The 20,093-nt window shown below is 41.2% G+C and overlaps 1 protein-coding gene across 3 annotated transcripts in view; it reads right to left on the bottom strand.

Annotated features, from left to right (window-relative positions):
• Positions 1 to 12,435, bottom strand: part of tmem121ab (transmembrane protein 121Ab) — a 54,269-nt gene extending 41,834 nt beyond the window's left edge. For 2 of the 3 annotated variants that reach the window (XM_063495119.1, XM_063495118.1), the window contains exon 1: positions 12,058 to 12,435. The gene's annotated coding sequence lies outside the window, so the exon portion shown is untranslated. Of the gene's footprint in view, positions 1 to 6,242; positions 6,309 to 12,057 lie in introns of all 3 variants that reach the window. The other variant, XM_063495120.1, reaches the window with a different exon arrangement.
• Positions 12,436 to 20,093: the final 7,658 nt, after the last annotated feature.

Genomic DNA, 20,093 nt, shown 5'->3' with positions numbered 1-20,093 from the left:
AGAACATGCAACCACATAAAGAAAGGCTCCAGCAGAGCAGCAGATTCAAACTTAAGATCTCCTTGCTGTGAGGCAACGGTGCTAACCACGGCATCACCATGTTGCATTTGAGTTAAAACTTTAAATATTTCTCATACCACAATCTTCCCTAAAATAGGCCCAGATGATCTTCTTTCTCAAACCTGCAAAACTGAGATTGATTGTTTATTGTTTATTTCAAAAAAATATTAATTAGCTACAACACTGGTTTGGTACCTGGACCCTATTTTGGGTTATTATGACAGTGACTGATAAGGGGTGCTAGAGAAATGAGATTTGCCCCAAAATATTTAAATAATATATAAATTTTTTTTTTAAATTATGTAATAAGTCTTCTGTCTGGTAAAACCGTGAGAATCTCAGTGCCAACAGCGTCAAACTAACTGATGCAATCTTTATGAAGGATTTTCTTTTCTTTTTAAATTTTCACAAACATTTTTCCCCCAATCTTCACAAACATTTTTCCCCCAATCTTCACCAAAATTGACACAGAAACGTTTCAGACCAAGCCTCACACGAGTTATAGGATAGATTGAAACGGTTTTGCACCCTTCTACATATGAAGTGAACTCATATTATTTTTGCAACTGCTTATAGCAAACTAGCTGCGTGGTTTTGAAATGACCATATAACAGTGGTTTTCCTATCAGTAATTACAGCCACAGTTTTAACATTAGGTCAGGTACCCTTCTGAATTCCTCAGCCCTCTTATCACTGTTTATAGCTGTTTTTCTTTATTTTTTCTGCCCTTTTTAAGAAAATCCTGCTGTTTTGATCCTCAATATACCAATTATGTTTTGTGTTTAGTAGGCTTATCTAGTAAAATCCTATGATATTGAAGTTTTTATCATTTTAGATACGTAGCCTGTCTTTATTTTGTCCTCAGGCTGCACTTTATCCCTTTTTTAGTATATTTTCACTGTGTACATGTGCATACTCCTGTTCAGGGCTAGTGGGAATTGTAAATTTGTTTTTTCTCAGACAGATGAGCTTCAGAATATAGATGCACGGGTTCCCCAGTGCCGTCTAGAGTGCAGACATGTCGCTTGTAGCTTGTCATGGCCATTGACTGAGACCTTGTAAAACTCACTCCAGTGTCCAGTGATGCAAGGCACCAGTCAACATTTTTGACTCCTGTTGACCGTCTCCGATTTAAAAAGGGTGCCAGCAGACCACTTGTTTGACCAGTACAATGTGCTGTCTGTCTGCTGGTGTGATACAGCCCGGCCCCTTATTCAATTTCCAACCTCCATTTGGTTTCCAACAACTTGCATCAACGTAAGTGGCTGCTGTGATTGGCAATACAAGCATTTCATTCCTGGCATGCTTCAATTATTGGCAAGAGATTAAAAACAACAAGATATGAGAGATATTTGGCCTGACAGTATTCACAAGAAAAGCCTAGTAAGAGATGGAGATGCTGCTGGTTTCATCACACAGCTCCAGAGTTTGAGGTGAAAAAAAAATTCATTACTACCAAGTTTTAGTGATTGCAAACAGACCGACAGGGAACATAGTTGATATTGATCTGCTGAGGCTAAGAATAATGTTCAAAGGCATCAGGCATCAGGGAGTGGGCTGGTCTGGTTTCATTAAGTGTAAACATTTTCAGCTAAGAAATAGCTCGAAATGAGAGAAATCTATAGCAATGGCTGATAGTATAGATAGAAAGCCAATGAGAAAAGAAAGGGCAAACAATTCACGTTTTTCTTTTTTACTTTTTTTTTTTTGTTTTAAATTCCTAAAGCTATCTCTTTTGCTCTGCAGTCAGCTCAGGATAGATGAGCGTGTTTGCTGGATGATGGAGCTTTTCAGTTGTGATGGTGGCTGCATTCCCTGACTTTGGCTCTGACATGAAACTATGGCTAGTAGCCCCTGATACTCTCTGCCATAGCACTGTGGGGACAAGGATGAAGCAGCCACCACTGCTTTAACTCTGATTCCAGTAACAACACCCACATAAGTGGCCTATATGGGATTTTAATAAGTGTTTGAGCAAACAGGCACTTGCATCTGCTTTTGTTTGATGTGTTTCAAGGGTATAGTAGTATCTGTTTGGCAGAGCGGGCTTCCACCTGCCGAAATATATTGCCGGGATGATAATAGCATTTGACTTCGATTGAGGGTTTTGCAACGGGCAGGGCGTAAATTGTTTCATCTTTGTTTATCAATGTTTTTCCCGTGGTTTTCGGCTAATTGCAGAGCAGAGTGGCTTGCAGAATGCCTATTAGTGCCGTGCTGAGTTGAGAGACAGGCTAGTTAAAAAAAGTGCTCATCACTGAAAACAAGACACAAGCACTCACACACATTTGTATGTAGGCAAATTCTCATCTGCTTTCTTTTAAAAGTGCACTTCCATACACAAGTGTGTGTGTATCTAAACACACACACACACAGACACACACACAGACACACACACACACACACACAGACACACACAGACACACACACACACACACACACACACACACACACACACACACACACACACACACACACACACACACACACACACATTTGGGCAGTATGACAACAGGAAAGATAAGACGGACCAATCTTTTGTGTTTGAGCCCACACAGAAAACGAAGCAGTACACGTGAGAGTACATCACTGTTGGGTGCGTGTGTGTGTCCTTGCATTATCTACTGCCTGTTGGTGCTGGTGTTTAAGTGCTGCTGAGAAAGGAAGCAAGAAAGATGGGAGAGAGGGGGAGGTGCAGTGGGAAGAGATAGAGGAAAAGAGTAACGGCAGAGAGGGGGGAGAAAGCAAGCTTGGGGAAAAGGGGAGGAGAGTAGTCCTGTATCTCCAGAGTCTCCTTCCACAGCCGAGGGGCAGTGACACAGCAGCAGCTGCTTCTGCTTTTCCGAGCCGAAGTAACAGTCATACGGAGCTGAATTTATCCCCCCAGCAACATCTACCAGCAGCCACTATGGACTAATCAGTCTACCAGTCCTGGCTCCAGTCCAGCTCAGGGTGTCTGACTTTTCCCTTCGTCAGGCTTGATCTGTATCGATGATGATATACACAATAGTTACTGCACTCGGTGGGCTGAAACGTACAACACACAGGCAATAATGTCTTACAGACGGGTCAGGTGGCCCCATACAGCAGGGTTAATTCCCTGCCATGGTGGCTATCCTCCTGCACCTCACAAACCCAGTGAATTTGTGGAGGGCTGGCAAAGGGCAGCGAGTGACAAACGAGAGGGGAATACAGAGAGCTGCAGAAGAGAGTATGAGCCTTGTTGGCTTGCTGTTGTTTGTGTGCACATGTGTGTGAACTGTGTGATTGTGCGGTAATTAAATCACGCAAGCCTCTGTTTTGTTGCATTGTACACGGAGCCTAGGCTAGCTTGGGTGCTGACTCTGTGGGCCAGACTTAATTACAAGAAAAAAAAGCACAAACTGTAATTACGCACAATCACACCTGCACAGCACTGCCAGCTTTACAAAGGTTGTCCAAACAATGTTCTCTACAGGAACAGTTTAAAATTACTAATAAGGATGCTTAGAGGACGATCCAGTAGTGCTCCCTTATTATCTACTGTATCTATTTGGTTTGGACACCGCCTTAGCCAATATAACCCTGACTGGTTTTGTCCAGGAGCAAATAAACAACAGAACAGCAGGAGACTGTCAGTAAAATGTGTCGTGGCTATTATGATAATATATTTATGTCTCCAGTGGGGTGAAATCTGTCTCATGTGCACCTCTAGCCCATTGTCCAACTTAGACAACACCATAATGAGCGGGCAGCATATAGCTGTACAAACAGACATATGGTGACACATAATTGAAAACAACTTGATGACATCTACACAAAGGGTGACACTTTGCACAATACAGAAATAGACGCACATAACGAGGCCCTTGATGTACACCACAAGCTGTGTTTGGCAGATTTTCAGACAGTCTTTTTTTTGTTTGTTTTTCCAGATGATCTCAATTCATTTTGCTTCTTAACCAGCAATGGCAGACAAGTCAACCAGAAAGGCAAGCCTCCTTGTCATCCTGGTGCACTGATCTGTCACTCACTTGCTAACAGTTCTCCCACCCAAATGAAAAATGTCTTAAAAGCTATTATTAATGTTCACTGTTCTTTTGCAATGTGATGTAAAATACTATTGCTAAGTACAGAAAAAAAGTCAACTTTAGTGTGAACCTATAAATGAGAAAAAATGAGGCAAAAGCTGACATAAACCATCTTGCACTTGGTGCAGCGTAGTACTTTTTCACATAGTTTGTCAGTGGAAATCTACTGCAGCAAATGTAGCGTATATCAGCCAGCCTGTGTAGCCTGTATATAAAAGATGTACATAGCCACATTTTGAACATTGCTTTTCAGAGTCTAAACTGACAAAATTTGGATTACAAGATGAATATAAACACTAGCAAACTTGTTAAGTAGACTTCATCCATTAACTGTATGGATGTATGGGTGTATCCCATGGATAGAAACAAATGCTGATTAGTGATAAGTGACTCAGACTAAGATAATAACACAATCGCACCGTTTGAAACTAGAGCAGAAACTTCTTGGATGGGCTCTACTTTGAAGCAGCACAAATTGTTTGTCAGATAACTGCTTCAAAAGGCACTGACACGAAGAGCAGTGACTGGACAAAGGTCCAGTTCGGTGACTTGAATTTGTAGAGGTGTGGCACAGCAAACAGCTACCGCCTGTGTAGGCACAACTGCCAGGCAATGAGAAAACACTTGTGATTTTTATCTTTCGCAAAATCCAAATGGGATTTGGTTATTTTGCTGGGAGGAAGAAACTTCAGGGACTGATTTCATGGCTGAAGTCTATAGGGATTCCTCAAGTGGCCTCTTCAGGAACTGCACTTTTTGGCACTTGAGCGTTTTGGATTCATTTTTCAGCCCTGGAGTTTGCAGCTTGAGTGAAAACCATTTCAGTTAGCCAAGCTTGTGGAATAGATTATAGGGGGTTTTAAATGCTTTATGCACAGAGTGATAGCATAGGTTTCAGGTGAGCAGTGTGGCAGCAAATAGTGAGCAGATCACTGACAGCTTAAGTACACCGCCATGATTGAAAGGGCGCATTGGATATACGCTGCTGTTAGGGGAGTATGTCATGTGGGTGTGAAGGAGGATCAACTTGGCTGTTTGAACTACCGGGCAGCTTCTGTTTCACGTAGCTCCAGGTTTGCTTTTCAGCTAATAAAAAGTGATGCCTTACTGATTCTACTGATTCACACTCTACACATTATTTACCGACTCTTAATTTTAAATGGAAACATCTGCTATTTTTCTCATTCCCGTTCTTTGCATTCATCACCCATCTGTATCCCTCACTAGTGTAATAACAGAACTCCAAAATGTGAGAAATGCCATAATGTCTTCTCTCTTCTCTACTAAAACCTTTCCTGCCTTCAGTAATGCTAAATTAAAAGCAGCACAAAGTGATTCATGGTTCTTGAAATCATATCCCCGCTGACACTTCGCTGTCACTCGTAGACTCCTCTTTACTCACAAATGCAAACATCCACTGTCACACAGAGGCATAAACCAACACGCGTTTAAAAAAACACATGCACACTGCAAAACACACACTTAAGACTAATCCAGACATACAGTACTCACATACTGCGCATTCACAAATGAGAAGAAATCAACTCATCTAGAAAATACACACATGCACACATGTAAAGAAATGTACACAAACAGCATCTGGTCAGGTGTGCATACTCGCAGTAATAATATAATAAGATGGAAATATGTAACACATTGAAAATGTGGACAAACATGGAATATTGCTGTTTATTTCCCTTCTAATAGTATTACACAGCAGAAACTGGAGCATTGCTGTGACACCCTCGTTATCCATGGACGTGTGTATGTGGCCAAATGCATTCACAGCCAAACACACATGCTGACAGATTAATGTGAATCCTTGTTTTGCTGACAGTCCGAGCATTTAAACGAGCGAGGTTGTGCATGTTGTAAGCTGTTTCCTATAAGAGCCCTGAAAAATGTAAAAATGGAACACGCATACAGACGTGCACTTCCTGTCTCTACCTCCTGTCAAGATAAAGCCATTGAGAAGTCTGCATGAAAATGTGAAAATGGGTTTACTCTCCTACTTAAAATCACCATAAAGGAAACAGTCTCAGTGGGATAATATAGCATATTAATGTTTATGGACACTTAAATCCTCTAGAGCCTCTAGCTACAGCACATTACCTTGTTCTCTTCATTTTTGTATGTGATTCAGGTTTGGCCCGTGCACCTCAGAGAACATATATGCAGCTGCAGAGCAACAATAACATGCATGAATTAGAAATGAGGTTGACACAGAGATGTAACAGATCTTCTGAGTTTCATTCTGCAACACTCCCCTTATATTGCGGCAAGTAAATATGACTGTAGGATAGGTAAGGTTAGAGATAGATATTTATATAGAGGAAAAGAATCTTAAAAAGAGGGGAAAGCATGTATTTATGCACAATAGTTCATTTCAAGACCAGAACATATTCATAATAAACTAGCCATGAGTGTTTGTGGTAGATACTGCGCACTCAGTCTGTAAAACTATAATCAAGGACTCAGAGCAAAAGCACTGCATTTCACTCAGTTCTTCATCAGGCTCATGGATAAAGGAACACTACTTTTAGGCTGGTTACAAGGATATCTGGACATAATAAATTTAAACCAAACTACTTTTTCATATTCTTTGTGCCCCTTGAAGTCATGAAAGATTATATTTTAACTTATGCACGCAAAATACGCACAGGTTTTAGAAATGTCTTTAAGCACATACCGAGGTCTGAAGAAATGAGTATTTCCCTATTCATTTTTTTTCCCAAAAGAAAAAAACCCCTCACTCTTATTCCACCCTGAGGCGCCAGAAATTAAAATTTAAATAAAGACATGCATTCATGTCTGAAACTTAAAATGTTTATAGGTTAAATAAAATATGAAGTATACGTTTAGAACGTATACATAGACTTTTCTACAGAGCCTGGCCCAACGACTGTGTTATTTGTAAAACACAGCAACATTAGGAAATGGGATGAAAACTGCAGTTTCTCTTCTAAAAAAACAGACATGCCCCCAACATCCACTCTGCTCCCCTGAGGTCTTGTAGCAGTAAACAACATTAGTACCTCCACCTCTGTTTCTGGGAAAGACCAATAATTATTTACACTTCCCATATACACATTATTACCCAAACCACAATCTGTTCTTAGCCCTTTCTAACCACTGTTGACCATACTTAACCATATATTAGAACAAATCTCTCTACATCTACCCGTGGTTAGAACGTAAGCTGCAGACATCAAGGCATGCACCTAAAAAAGACAAGATTCTCTTCACCACAGGCCAGGCCACTCCACTTGAGCTGATTGATTTCCCATCAGTTCTATATCCCTGATAACTGCATGCCTGGAGGGCTGCAATGGCTCCAATATTTCACTTCTATATACCCGCACAATCACACTTTCTTTAAAGCATTCAGTGCGCAAGCATGTGTATATGCAGGGCGTGGGTGGGTATATGGGTGGCATTAAAAAATGTAGGTGTGCTGTGCATGCCGTTGTGTGAGGGGAACAGCACTAGCTGCTAGTTACATGGTGACATTTGTGGTAATGACATGCCAAACATTTCTGCATATACACAGGGCAAGAGGCAGATTTGCATTCTGCTCCCGCTACAGGTCCCTTTATTTTTTTTGTCAACAATCCTCCACTGGAGCAAATTAGTGAGCTGCGAGCAAAAAAAACATCCACAGTCAAAGCAGAGATTAAAATAAAATCTTTAACCACCATACAGATGGTGCAGGTGGAATTTTATGCTACCACAACAAACCTTGGAGTGATTGTTTAAAAATTCACATGGGTACATTTGTTTTCTCCTCCAGCCACATTCTGAGATTTGAAGTCTTTGATTTATAAACGTCCAGTGTAGCTGCTTTATGAGATGCTGAGCAGATTGCCAAATTGCCCTCTAACAGAGAAAGTGCCATTTAGGGTGGCAGTGATTTTTTTAAAGGCTGGATCTAATCATATCTTGGTTCTAGCAGTGTTAAAGTGTGGCACAGACAGAAAGATAAACTTCTTATCTTCCATTCAGGGCAATTTGCTTCTCTGCTGGAATAACAGCCGTTATTTAGCTCTAGCTGTGACCCTTACCTAGTTACCTTTGCAATTTGTATTCTTCCCAGAGCCGTCTTGGTCTTTTTCTCTGTGCATAACATTATCTCTGAGAACGGTGCAGACAAAACGTTTAAAACTGGATCATTTAAAGGCGCATTTTCTAGAGTGTGAAATACTAGCTGGTTTCTATCAGATAAAACTCTGAATATACTCCATACTCCCCCCCATCGCACAGTTCTTTAAGCTAGGTTTAGATAAAAGCTTGACTAACGCTTAAAAACCAAATGAATTTTCTGGGTCCTCAGGGAAAACCAACAACTGTTAATTGAAAGGGCTAAATGTGTGAACGCTTCCCCCTTGCCTAATATTGACACCCACTGGTTTGTGTTTTCAAGAAAATCTGAAAAAAAAAAAAGCTTCCAAGTACAACAAATGATGGATATTTACTCAGGATTTTCCTCTGTGCACTATGCAAACTTGTATATTTTACAGTAGTTCAGGCACTAGTTTTGTGCTGTTTGTGTGTGTTTGTGTGTGGGTTGTGTGGTGATTAGAGAGTGAGGAAAGCAAGCCTGGAAAGTGGTGCCAGTATTTTTCCAACTGCTGTGCTTATATTAGCGTAGATCATGCAGCAATCCATAATACATGGATCGTTAACAAGGCTGGTATTTTTGATCCATAATTAAGGAGTATATATTCAAAGGGTTTTTCAGGGTTAAACACGATGGCTGCATGCTGCTTTTCCCCTCTGTCTCTCCCAGGCCACGTTATTGTACAGTATTGTAGCTATCGATTCGCTGTGCCATTTGGCTATTGATTGGACTGGGTGCCATTATGTCAGTGAGATTATAGCCCTCCGAAGCATAGCGATACTGGAGTGGAAAACCAGTGGCAGGGAAGCGGTGAGACGAGCTGTGTGCTCACTGCATCAGATGCAGTAGCAGCTGTGTTTCGGCTAACGACACTGAGCACAGCAAAGCAAGGCACAACACAGAACCACACAGTTTAGCGTAGCACACTTCGCCCAGTAGAGCCTAGCCCAGGAAAGACAGAGCACTCTCATGAATCCAGTTTCTATCTCTGCAACAGGACCGAAAGAAACACACCTAGGAGGGAATAACTACACTTCTGTGGACACGTAGATTTTATACTGATGAGGCTCACTGTGGCCCAGTATTCTGTATGACAGCCATTGCTTCCTGACTGTCTTCTGCTGACCATTCAAATTGCCCACAACTCACCATGTGGCGGGGTGAGGGGGAGAGGATTTCGATTAGGAAGGGGGAGTGATGTGGAGTGAGGAGGGTGAGTGGGTGTTCACTGCCTCTGCCTGTTCGGTGGCCTTCAGATTGGCCCATCATGTATTTATAGCAATATGGGATCTAATTGCATTTCTAGCAAAGGCCTGAATTTTAAGAGACTCCACAAATGGAATTCCAGGCATGCAGAAACATGATCCACTGTGCAATGAGCATGTAAAATGCATACTCATGAAAAGCAACGCGGTTCTGCAATCTATGTAATGCAAAAAAAAGAAAAAAAAAAGAAGAAAAATCTAAAGCAAAGCCCATCAACAAGCTGTGTTGTGGATGCCAGTGTGGACTCCCAACTGCTGACCCTAAGGCTGTGGTTGTGCCGTGCCATGTTTCTCAATGAGGCATGGTTTGAGACAGTGTGAACAACCCCAGTTGAGAGGTAACCCTCTAGGTGGCAAATGAATGTTAAACTGGCACTGCTTTCATGGTACAAGAAAATGAAATACCTCAGGACAACTGCCCTGAACTCAGAGCATCTCATGTTCACTGCAGCCACTGCAATTTTAATCAAAATAAATGCAGTTTACAGAGAGGTAAAAGGCAATTCTGGGGTGTGCCCTCTGTAGGGCCACTATTAAAATTCAAATTCATGGTCTGTTTATTGGATAATAAATTGAGCATGAAAGATTAATTTGCATTTAGTTCATCATCCCAATGATATAGAGCAGCAATTTCTATACAGTGGTGCCCAGAGCTTAATAGCCCAGAGGCAACACTGGCATATCAATATATGCTTTCTTTCTTTCAAGGACACGGGAGTGGAGCCCCCTGGCAACATCTCTGCTGTGATTCACACTTCTTGCTTCCTCCCACTTAATTCTTGTCACTCAGAGTCTGAGCCGACATATCAGACACACTTAACGCAGTGCCGAGAGTTATCACACATTCAGTGTAATCAAAATCCTAATGAACATCATTAAAATCAAGGCTTTAAAAACTGAGGCTTACATCACTGTGGGTTTACACACAGTCAGAGCGTATGCATGTGTGTGAGAGTGTGTCTGAAGGGCTATCAGAGCCTGTTGGAGTGCTGCAGGCAACAACAACAAAAAAAAAGCCACCAAAAACCACAGGGGTCACCTCTTATTCAAAGCAGCCCTGACACTGGGATTTTTCTTCTTTTAAATTTTGAAAGCTAATTTCTTCGTGCAAAAGAGCTACAGCCGACAGATCAAGCAAGGCATGGAGTGAACAAGCTGGGTGGCCACATCAAGTTTAAGCACCAGTCTGGAAACCAAAAGGTCACGTGGTTAATCCCAGCAATAGCTAATGTGCTGCTTAGATTAAATGGGCATTAAAAAAAGAGAAAATCTTTAACGTGACAATATTTGCTAACACTTGACACATTTTTTAAAGGCCTGTGGGTTTTATTCATGAGTGGGGTAATGATTAATATGCTTATTGTTTTAATCTATGAGGCATAAGAAAGTTTATGAAAAAGGCCTTTTAGTCTCAGCTCCACACACAGTCCACCCCCCAAATAACATCTTAGTGTTACATGACATACAATAACAGGAAAACAGCATGTACTCAAACTTCAAAGGTTTACAGTTTGAGCTCATGGACTCATTTTGTCCTCTTATATACACTCCAATAATTACCAAACTATAGTTCTGACTGGTAGCAAAAGGAACTGGTTATCACACACCTATAACTATACGGCCTAACACACACTTTAATCATCTGAAGCTTCACAGTGGTTACACCTGCAAGATTAACCTTTGGAGTCACTGGGTTAAAGCCACGGCTGGTGGCTTTAAAAACTCAGAAATGAGGCGAGAAATTGAAACCAAGGCTTGGTCTCTCCGAAAAAGAAAGAAATATTGAAGTAAATGCGTGTGTGCTAAAAGGGAGGAGCGCCTTTCTTTCTTGTGCCCATTATCAAATAGAAAGGCTAAAATATCGATGAGGTGGGAAAGCACAGGGGTCGTGAGGATTAACAGTCGCGTGCTGTGGGGGCGGTGTGAACGTCTATGTGTGTGTGTGTTGGGTGCGGAGGCTGGTGGGGGCCTCTGAACACGGATGGGCTGATTTTCCGCGCAGACCGGAGGCACGAGCCGCTGCCGCTGCCGCCCGGGCACGCGCTGACTCTTCAAAATAAACAGCTGCCTTAAATGAAACCGGCGGGAGGGGCAAACGGAAGCCCCCTGCTTATCGAAGCATGGCGACAAATCTAATCATTCAAATAGCTGTAGAAACAAGTAATGCTTGGCAATTACTTTAGCCGTCTTTACCCCCTCCCCCCCCCCCCCTCCACATAACACGAATCCCTTTAAAGGAGCGCCTAAAATAAGCCCCCCAAAAAGAGTCGGAACAAGAACGAGAGAAAGTGGCAGAACTGGTAAAGCTTTACACCTACCAATCTTTTTTAAACTTACTAGCGAGGAAACTGTGCTTTCTGTGATTTCAACCTCTCAGCATCACCGTTTTAATGTCTGGCATGTGCGCATATCCCGCTCTGAAGCAGCGCTGAGACAAGTGATAGCACGTTCAGGAGTCATTTGGTCTCCTTTTTAACCTGCTCTTTCCCCTCACCACCGTGAAGATACAAGGCAGAAGGGCTTCTGCTAACTCCTGCTGGCTTACCTCCAGTGGACGGTGAATCGCTGCCCCGGGTGCTGAAACGCTTAGTCTCTGTCCAGGGTGCTGAATTTCATTGCGGGTTCCGGAGAGGCTTTGTAAATCCGCTGCGAGGAGGCGCCGAAAAAAAAGAAAAAAAAAGAAAAACGCCGGTCCAACAACTGCTGCCGCCGTTAAGTTATGTTAAAGAAAATCCTATTCCCAGCTGCCTCTCCAGCACAGCGCAGACAGGAAGAGACGCGGAGCGACTGTGGCTCGAACACGTATGCAAAATTGTTCATTCACATTTAAACGGTGAATGCTGCAAGTGTAGCCTGCTGGCTAAATGGAACCGCTTTGGCAAGTGTAACTGCTGAGGCTTCTTGGCTAGTTGCTTCTTCCTCCGGATAGGCTTAACCACCTCTCTCTCTCTCTCTCTCTCTCTCTCTCTCTCTCCTATTCTCCTCGCTCTATCAATCACTGTTCAGTTCTAATATGTTGGAGTGACAAGAAGGGAACCAGTATCCCAGTATTGTATAGCTTACAATAGACATTACTGCCAATTCTTAAACAGAAAATCACTTGGAATTAGCCTCATTGGTCGTGATGTGATAAAGAAACGTTCAATTTGATTTAATTCAGTGCGACTGTGCACGAAAAGAAAAAGTCTCCTCCTGCTTATGAGCTCTCTCTAAGTCTCTCTCTCTCTCCCTCTCTCTCTCTCTCTCTCTCTCTCTCTCACACACACACACACACACACACACACACACACACACACACACACACACACACACACACACACACACACACAGGGGAGAAATGAATTGAATTTATGGTCAATTTACTTATGTAGAGGGAACAGCCATCTGTTTCAGGCCCCTCCTGTCCTGTCATTTAGTGTGTTTGCCTCCTTTTTATTTAAGAGTGTTACAGTTTTTCTGCAGGAAATTTTAGTAGCACATCAACACTGGAAAGGGGGCAACTGAGGGAGGGTTCAATTAGAATAGGTATGGCAGCAGGATCTGAATAACAGTATTATAAGAATTAGTGTTACAAGTCCGATAATTGAGATTTGTGTGACTATAAACTGGCAAAGTCTATTTGGGAGCACCGATAAAATACGGTCACTGCTAGGACACAGACACTCATCAAGTCAGCGTGTTTCATTATCTGCAGTATATGAAGTCAAAAAGCCTTATGTGTGGAGTGAAAGTAAAAGACTAATATTATTCACATTAAGTGTGTCCTGGTTTTGGGTTCTAGTTGATCTAGGATGATGCTTTATTTCCTAGTTCTCTTCCCTTATGTTTTCTCTTTCCACTCGCTTCCTGTTTCCTTATCTGTGTCTCTCTGTTTGTCATTTTCCCGGATTACTCTGTTCCCTTCTTCTTGTGCCCCTGTTTTCGTACTTACTTTCTTTGTCTGCCTTTTGATTACTTTCCCCACCCCAATTAGTATTGCCTTTGTTTAGTCATCTAATCAGTCACCTCCCCTGTTTCTCTTTGGTTCAGTGCCCGATTGTCTTTATTCAACCCAGATGCCAAGCGTTTCAGGTATCCATTTTTTCAGCTAGTTTTATTGTATCTCTTTAAGATTTGTCCCTTTCTTTTTGTTTTTTTTGTTGTCTAGTTTTTGCATCAGTTTGCAGTCAGCACAGCTTGCTTTTTGTCTTTCACCTCAACTAAACTATGCTTTCCTACTTGGCATGGTCTTCTGCTGCTGTAGCCCATCTGCTTCACGACTCCATGTCTCATTGGGGATGCTCGTCTGCAAACCTTGGCTGTAAAATTCTTTTTGAGTGACTTTTACCTTCCTATCAGCTCAAACTAGTCTGGACATTCCCTGCTGACATTTGATATCGACAAGGTATTTTCACCGGTGAGTGAACCGGTGCTCACTGGATTTTTTTTTCTCTGTTTCAGGTCATTCTCTGTAAAGCCTAGAAATGCTTGTCTGGGAAAATCCCAGTAGATCAGCAGTTTCTGAATTACTGAGACCAGTCTGTTTGACACCAACAATAATGCCACGTTCGAGTCACTTAAATCACCTTTATGTCCCATGCTGATGCTCAGTGTGATCTTTAGCAGGTCACATGCCGTGTCTGCATGCCTAAATGCATTGTGTTGCTGCCAGCCAATTACCAGAGTTATTAGGATGCATTTTCTGGATTTTCTGGGAACCATGACTATCTGCTCACCCTTCCCATGTATGTTGCTGTGTTTCACTGATTAAGTAGAAACTATGATCCAGACGTAGAAGGATCAAAGCCATTAAGATCCACTGGGATCCGTGGATATCTCCCCAAAGTTTTACAGCAATTAACCAAAAACTACAAAGGTCAAACACAAAGTGGTGTTAAGATAAAACATCATGAGGTTTCCCATCCTCTGGGGTCCATGATTGTTTGCTAAAAAGAAAAGAACACATCTGAGTCACAATGGTTGACAAGCTAAATTTGCTATCCATTGAGCCATGCAGGTGAAAATGTTAACCATGATTTAGTCACTGAAATAACTCTTTAATAGCAGACAATGGTATGAGACAGATGAAATATGACGTATATTACATAATACCTTCAGATAAAATGATGAGTTCACAGCTGAGTTAGTTGGATGCATTAGCGGTTGTCCTTTAGCAATATCAGACTTGGAATGAGATTGCCTGGGTCCAAACCTTTATATGAGTCCTCTCCACTGAGTTGACAAGGCTAATATGAGGCACTAAAACTGTTAAAAAGAATAAGGTCACTAACTCCATATCAGTTTACACAGACATAGTATAGTTGGCATATGGATAAAGATCCCTTCAAGAACAACTGAAGTCCAGATTGAGGTGTCATACACAGTATTTAGGCCGTGCTTGTGAGGTTTGCAACAGGAACATTGTAATGTTTTTTCATCAGGGATTTGGCTGTCCCCGTCTTTGTGGAGGAGAGCTTTCTGCTCTGTCTCATTAGATTTCAAAACCACATCCATATAGAGTGACTGTGCACAGCTACTTAAAATCAAGTAGGCACAGAAAAACCCTCCTGCAGTCACTCGTCATTTTAAAGTTATTCAGAACTCACACATACCGGCATCACACTCAAAGTAATTTTCAGTGATTAGGGTTTTCATAAGCCAATCAGTGCCGATTAGACTCGGGTATAAAGGGAGATGTGAGGTGACTGGCTGAGTAAGCTTTGATGGACGAGATCAGAAGGTTATTCCTCGGCCCAAGTCAAAGTGAATGTAGGATGAGGTGTGTTAAATATTGAGGATCCCCCACCACCCCCTCCTTCGACAGTTAGATCTCTAGCTCCAACTTCAGCGTTATGTAATGTTTTTTTCCTCGTGTTTTGTGGGGTGTGGGAAAGATTGTAAACCAGCTGCTAAGGAGGGGTAGTTGACTGTGTAATGCTTGGTTTCATCATATGGGCATGAGTACTATAAAGGCCACTGACTGGAGCTACCTGTGTGACTGCAGAAGAATTTCAAGTGCCGCAGATAATCATTTGATACAAATAGCTATTCTTTACTTAGCAGTCCCTCAAAGAAAGCCACAGTCGGATCACAGCACTTTAAAAATCCACCAGGGCCTTTTTGTATGCAAATAAGTTCAGAACATTATATACACTCCTACAAAATCCCATTATAGTCTCCTTTAGCACCAATTAGTCATCATGGACTGCTATAATTATCATGGCGATATGGATTACAAATACACATTTTTTAACACTATACAGTATTATCTGGGAAGTCTTGTTTTTACAGAGAAGTGTACAAATAACCACTAAAACTGTGGGTGTAGACTTTATAATACATCAAAATTACAGTAAAGATTAGAATATCTGTACCACTGTAAGGTTGGCCAATCTCATCTCCACATCAAAATACAAATAAAGCAGGAGACAAAATGGTAAAACGCGGCACTGTAGGTCATTCCGCAATGTAGTGCCCTGTGTTTGATAGAGTTGTAGCAGGTAATTTTGGCAGGGATGTGTCTCTTTAGACTAGATCAGTGTTGTATTTGTGATTAGTGACTGAATGTGATCCTTACAAAAGAACTGGCGCTGACAATTCTTCCTATTATTGCAGCTGAATGCGGTAAGGAACAAAATAGAGCCTCTAAAGAAAACTGTTGAAAGGAGTATTTATTAAAACCACTCAAAGTATTGCCTTTGTTTGCGCCTCTAATCTATACTTTAATAATAACAATGTATCTAACAACAGTGAAAAAATAATCAGTTATCTGCAACAATATAGAAAATTGTCTCCCTTTGAAAATGATATTATTAGCACATGGGTCTATTATAACAAATGCTTCATTGTGTGAACCCTTTTTCTGTAACTGTGGTTGAGCAAAATTCACCTAGTTTATGTACTATAGCATAGCAGAACTTTCAGTTTTTCATTATCATGAGCAACATGATGCTTGTGGGTTTTTACTTTGGTTTTTTATTTTTATTGTATAGATGGAGCTGATACACTAGAATGCTCAAATATGAACTTGAATGGCATCCCATTTTATAATCCATAGGGTTTTATATGACGGCAGCCCATCCTTTTGCAGCTATAACAGCTTCAATTCTTCTGGGAAGGCTTTCCGCAAGGTTCAGGAGTGTGTTTGTGGGAACGTTTGACCATTGTTTTAGAAGCACATTTGTGAGGTCAGACACTTATGTTGGATGAGAAGGCCTGGCTCACAGTTTCTGCTCTAATTCATCCCAAAGGTGTTCTGCTGGGTTGAGGTCAGGACTGTGCAGGCCACGTAAGTTCTTCCACACCAAACTTGTGCATCCATGTCTTTATAGACCTTGCTTCGTGCACAGTCATGGTGGAACAGGACGGGTCCATTCTCAAATTGTTCGTACAAAGTTGGGATAATGAAATTGTCCAAAATGTCTTGGTATGCTGAAGCTTTAAGAGTTTTTTTTTTTACTGGAACTACGGAACAGGGAACAAACACTGAAAAACCCCCACTAAACTTTAGACTTGGCAAAATGCAGTCAGACAAATAGGTTTTTTGGCAACTGCCAAACCCAGACCCATCCATCTGATTGCCATATGGAGAAGCATAATAAATCACTCCAGAGAACACGTCTCCCCTGCATGCTTTACACCACTGCATCTGACACCTTGCATTGCGCTTGGCAATGTAAGGCTTGGATGCAGCTGCTCGGCCATGGAAACCCAATCCATGAAGCGCTGTTCTTGAGCTAATCTGAAGTTTGGAGGTGTGTAGTGATTGACCCTGCAGAAAGTTGGTGACCTCTGTGCACTATGTGCTTCAGCATCCATTGATCCTGCTCTGTCATTTTACTTGGCCTGTCACTTTGTGGCTGTTTTTTCAATCACTTCCACTTTGTTACAATACAATTAACAGTTGACTCAGAATATTTAGTAAAGAGGAAATTTTATGACTGGACTTGTTGCACAGCTGTCATTCAATCACAGTACCACACTGGAATTCACTGAGCTCCTGAGACCGACCCATTCCATGCCTATGTGCTTGGTTTTATACACCTGTGGCCATGGAAGTGATTGGAACACCTGAATTTAATGATTTGGATGGATGAGTGAATACTTTTGAGCAATAAAGTGTAACACTGCCAATAAATTCTTTACCCTCTTCCCTTCTTCTTCTTCTTTTTTTTGCTGTTTCCTTTATGAGTTGCCACAGTGTATCATCTGCCTCCACACCACCCTGTCCCTGTCATCCTCCTGTATCACACCAACCCTCTCCATGTCCTCCTTCACTGCATCCATTACAGCCTTCTCTGTGGTCTTCCTCTTTCTTTTTTTCTAAAGCTATTAGCCTGAGATGTCACTCTGATGTACTGATTTTTGGTCACTCCCAACAAAAATGTTAACATCTGCCACATGTCTTTTTGTCAGCACCACCATCTCCAAATCATACACCATAGGAAGTCTCCCTACCGTGTTGTAAACATTCCCTTTCACTCTTGCTGTTATCCCTCTGTCACATATCACTTTTAAGACTCACCTCCATTCACTCCACCATGCTTACACTTTCTTCTTCACCTCTCTTGCTTTGGATGGATGCACCCCAGGTATTTAAACTCATCTAGCTTCACTACATCTACTCCTTGCATCTTCACAATTACACCTGTCTCCTTCTCATTCACACACATGTATTCTTTCTTGCTTCTATTGAGTTTCATTCCTCTTCTCTCCAGAGCATATCTCCACCTCTCAAGCTTCTCTTCTATGTGCTCCCTACTCTCATTGCAGATCACAATGTTGTCTGTAAACATCATAGCCCACTAAGACTCCTGCCTGACTTCATCCACGTTATCAACTTGTCTATCGCCACTGCAAACAAGAACAGGCTTACAGCCAAATTCCATAATTCTGATCAGTTTGTCAGCACAGCTGTTTTATTATCCCTGAACACGGTTTCCAAACATAATCAAAAACTCACGGCTCAAGTGTGTAAAAGCTTAACCGTCATGAATTTGATGTCATTGTTTTGTAATGTGCAACTGTCGGTAAGACATGCCAGCACTGATGAAAGGGACAGATAAAGTTAGAGAAGTACAAAGCCAGAGGATATGACAATTTGGAAGTCTTAACTGAAAGTGGTTGTCGATTTCCACCCCTGTTTGTAAATGGTTTGTGTTATGTGCATTTTAGATGCGTTCTGTTTTTTTTAAACAGCATTTAATACAGATATATAAATGAACATAAAAAATGAACAAAAGAATAATGTATCATATTTTATTAGCTTGTTATGTGCCTTGTATACAAAAGGTACAAAATTATGAAGATTAGTGAATTAAGAATGTAAAGTAGCACAAAGTAGGGATGCATCAATTAAGTAAAGTGCATCTTAATTGTACTTAAGTACACAAGTGAGAAAATGCACTGTTGCATTCTAACAGTTCCTGGCATTTGAGGGTAAACATACTAATAAAATATCTGTATCATTATTAATCAGAAAGCACTGCACTGTTGAACTAGATGAAAATAAATCTGTTGTCCCTTATAGAAGCCTTGGCTCAGCCTCACTGAGGTAAGTATGTGGGTGTTTCAGTTTCTTCTGCCAGACAGCAAAAAGCAGCAGTTTCTGTGTAACTAGATATTTTGGTATGCGCCCCTCATGTGCCAAAAAGTTTGCAAATAGCTGCAAACTAGACCACTTTTTTAAAATTCTTGAAGGCTTAATGTCCATACAATTAAGATTTCATCTCTCTTGGAACTTTGTCAGCTTTGTCAACTTTGAATTTAAAAAGCATTCTGTGCAACTTACACCTTGAAATGATTTTTGCCTTTTCTATAATTCAAAAGTTCTTTAACACTGAGAATTGGGTTCAGTCATGCAGGCCCACATCTTAACACATCTATTGATTTCAGTTAGCAATGCATTTTGCTGGTAAATTAGACATTTGTTAATTCTGACTAGCATATAAAAAGGTGTGATTACCTTAATAGAAAGGAACTAAAAGAAAATGTCTCTTTTTGAAATGATGACTTGATGTTATTAAGGGTCTTTTTAAAAATGTATTTAAATAAAATCAGCCTACTTAAGTCTCAGATTTACAGTAGACGAGTATTAATAATAAGAGTAATAGTAGTGATAATGCGTCTTTTTTATGGAGCAGTTGTCGTGTTGCGAAAATTAAACATTTGATGACTTTTTGCCGCTTGGCTGCAGACGTTTATGTCCTGTCACCGTCATTTTCATTCATATTCACAAGGAAGGGGAAAGTGTTTTAGTCTTTGAACAGTTGTTTAATTTATTGCCAAAACACAGACATAATTATGACATCTTAATTAAAGGGACCAAATAAAAGGCTCTTCTTCCAGCACAGGCCTTTCCCCCCAGGTTGTTATCTCTGCCTGCATTTCTGTCTCTGCAGCAAAGTAACTGTACAGACGCTGCATTCCCTGCTTTTTTGTTTCACTCTTAAATTCTTTCAACAGTCTTGAGTCCTGCAGCAAATGTGCACTTTTAACGCTTGATGTGCATGCTGCGACAGCTGCAAGCAACCCTCCAGTGACCACAGGCGTTGATGCTACAGTCTCCTCTGGCCTGGCCTAAATTTACTTGGGCTTGGAACT

This window comes from Pelmatolapia mariae, linkage group LG15 (assembly GCF_036321145.2).
Source record: "Pelmatolapia mariae isolate MD_Pm_ZW linkage group LG15, Pm_UMD_F_2, whole genome shotgun sequence".
NCBI lineage: Eukaryota > Metazoa > Chordata > Actinopteri > Cichliformes > Cichlidae > Pelmatolapia > Pelmatolapia mariae.
Note: the sequence above shows the minus strand (reverse complement) of the source record. Positions and strands in the feature narration are given on the sequence as shown.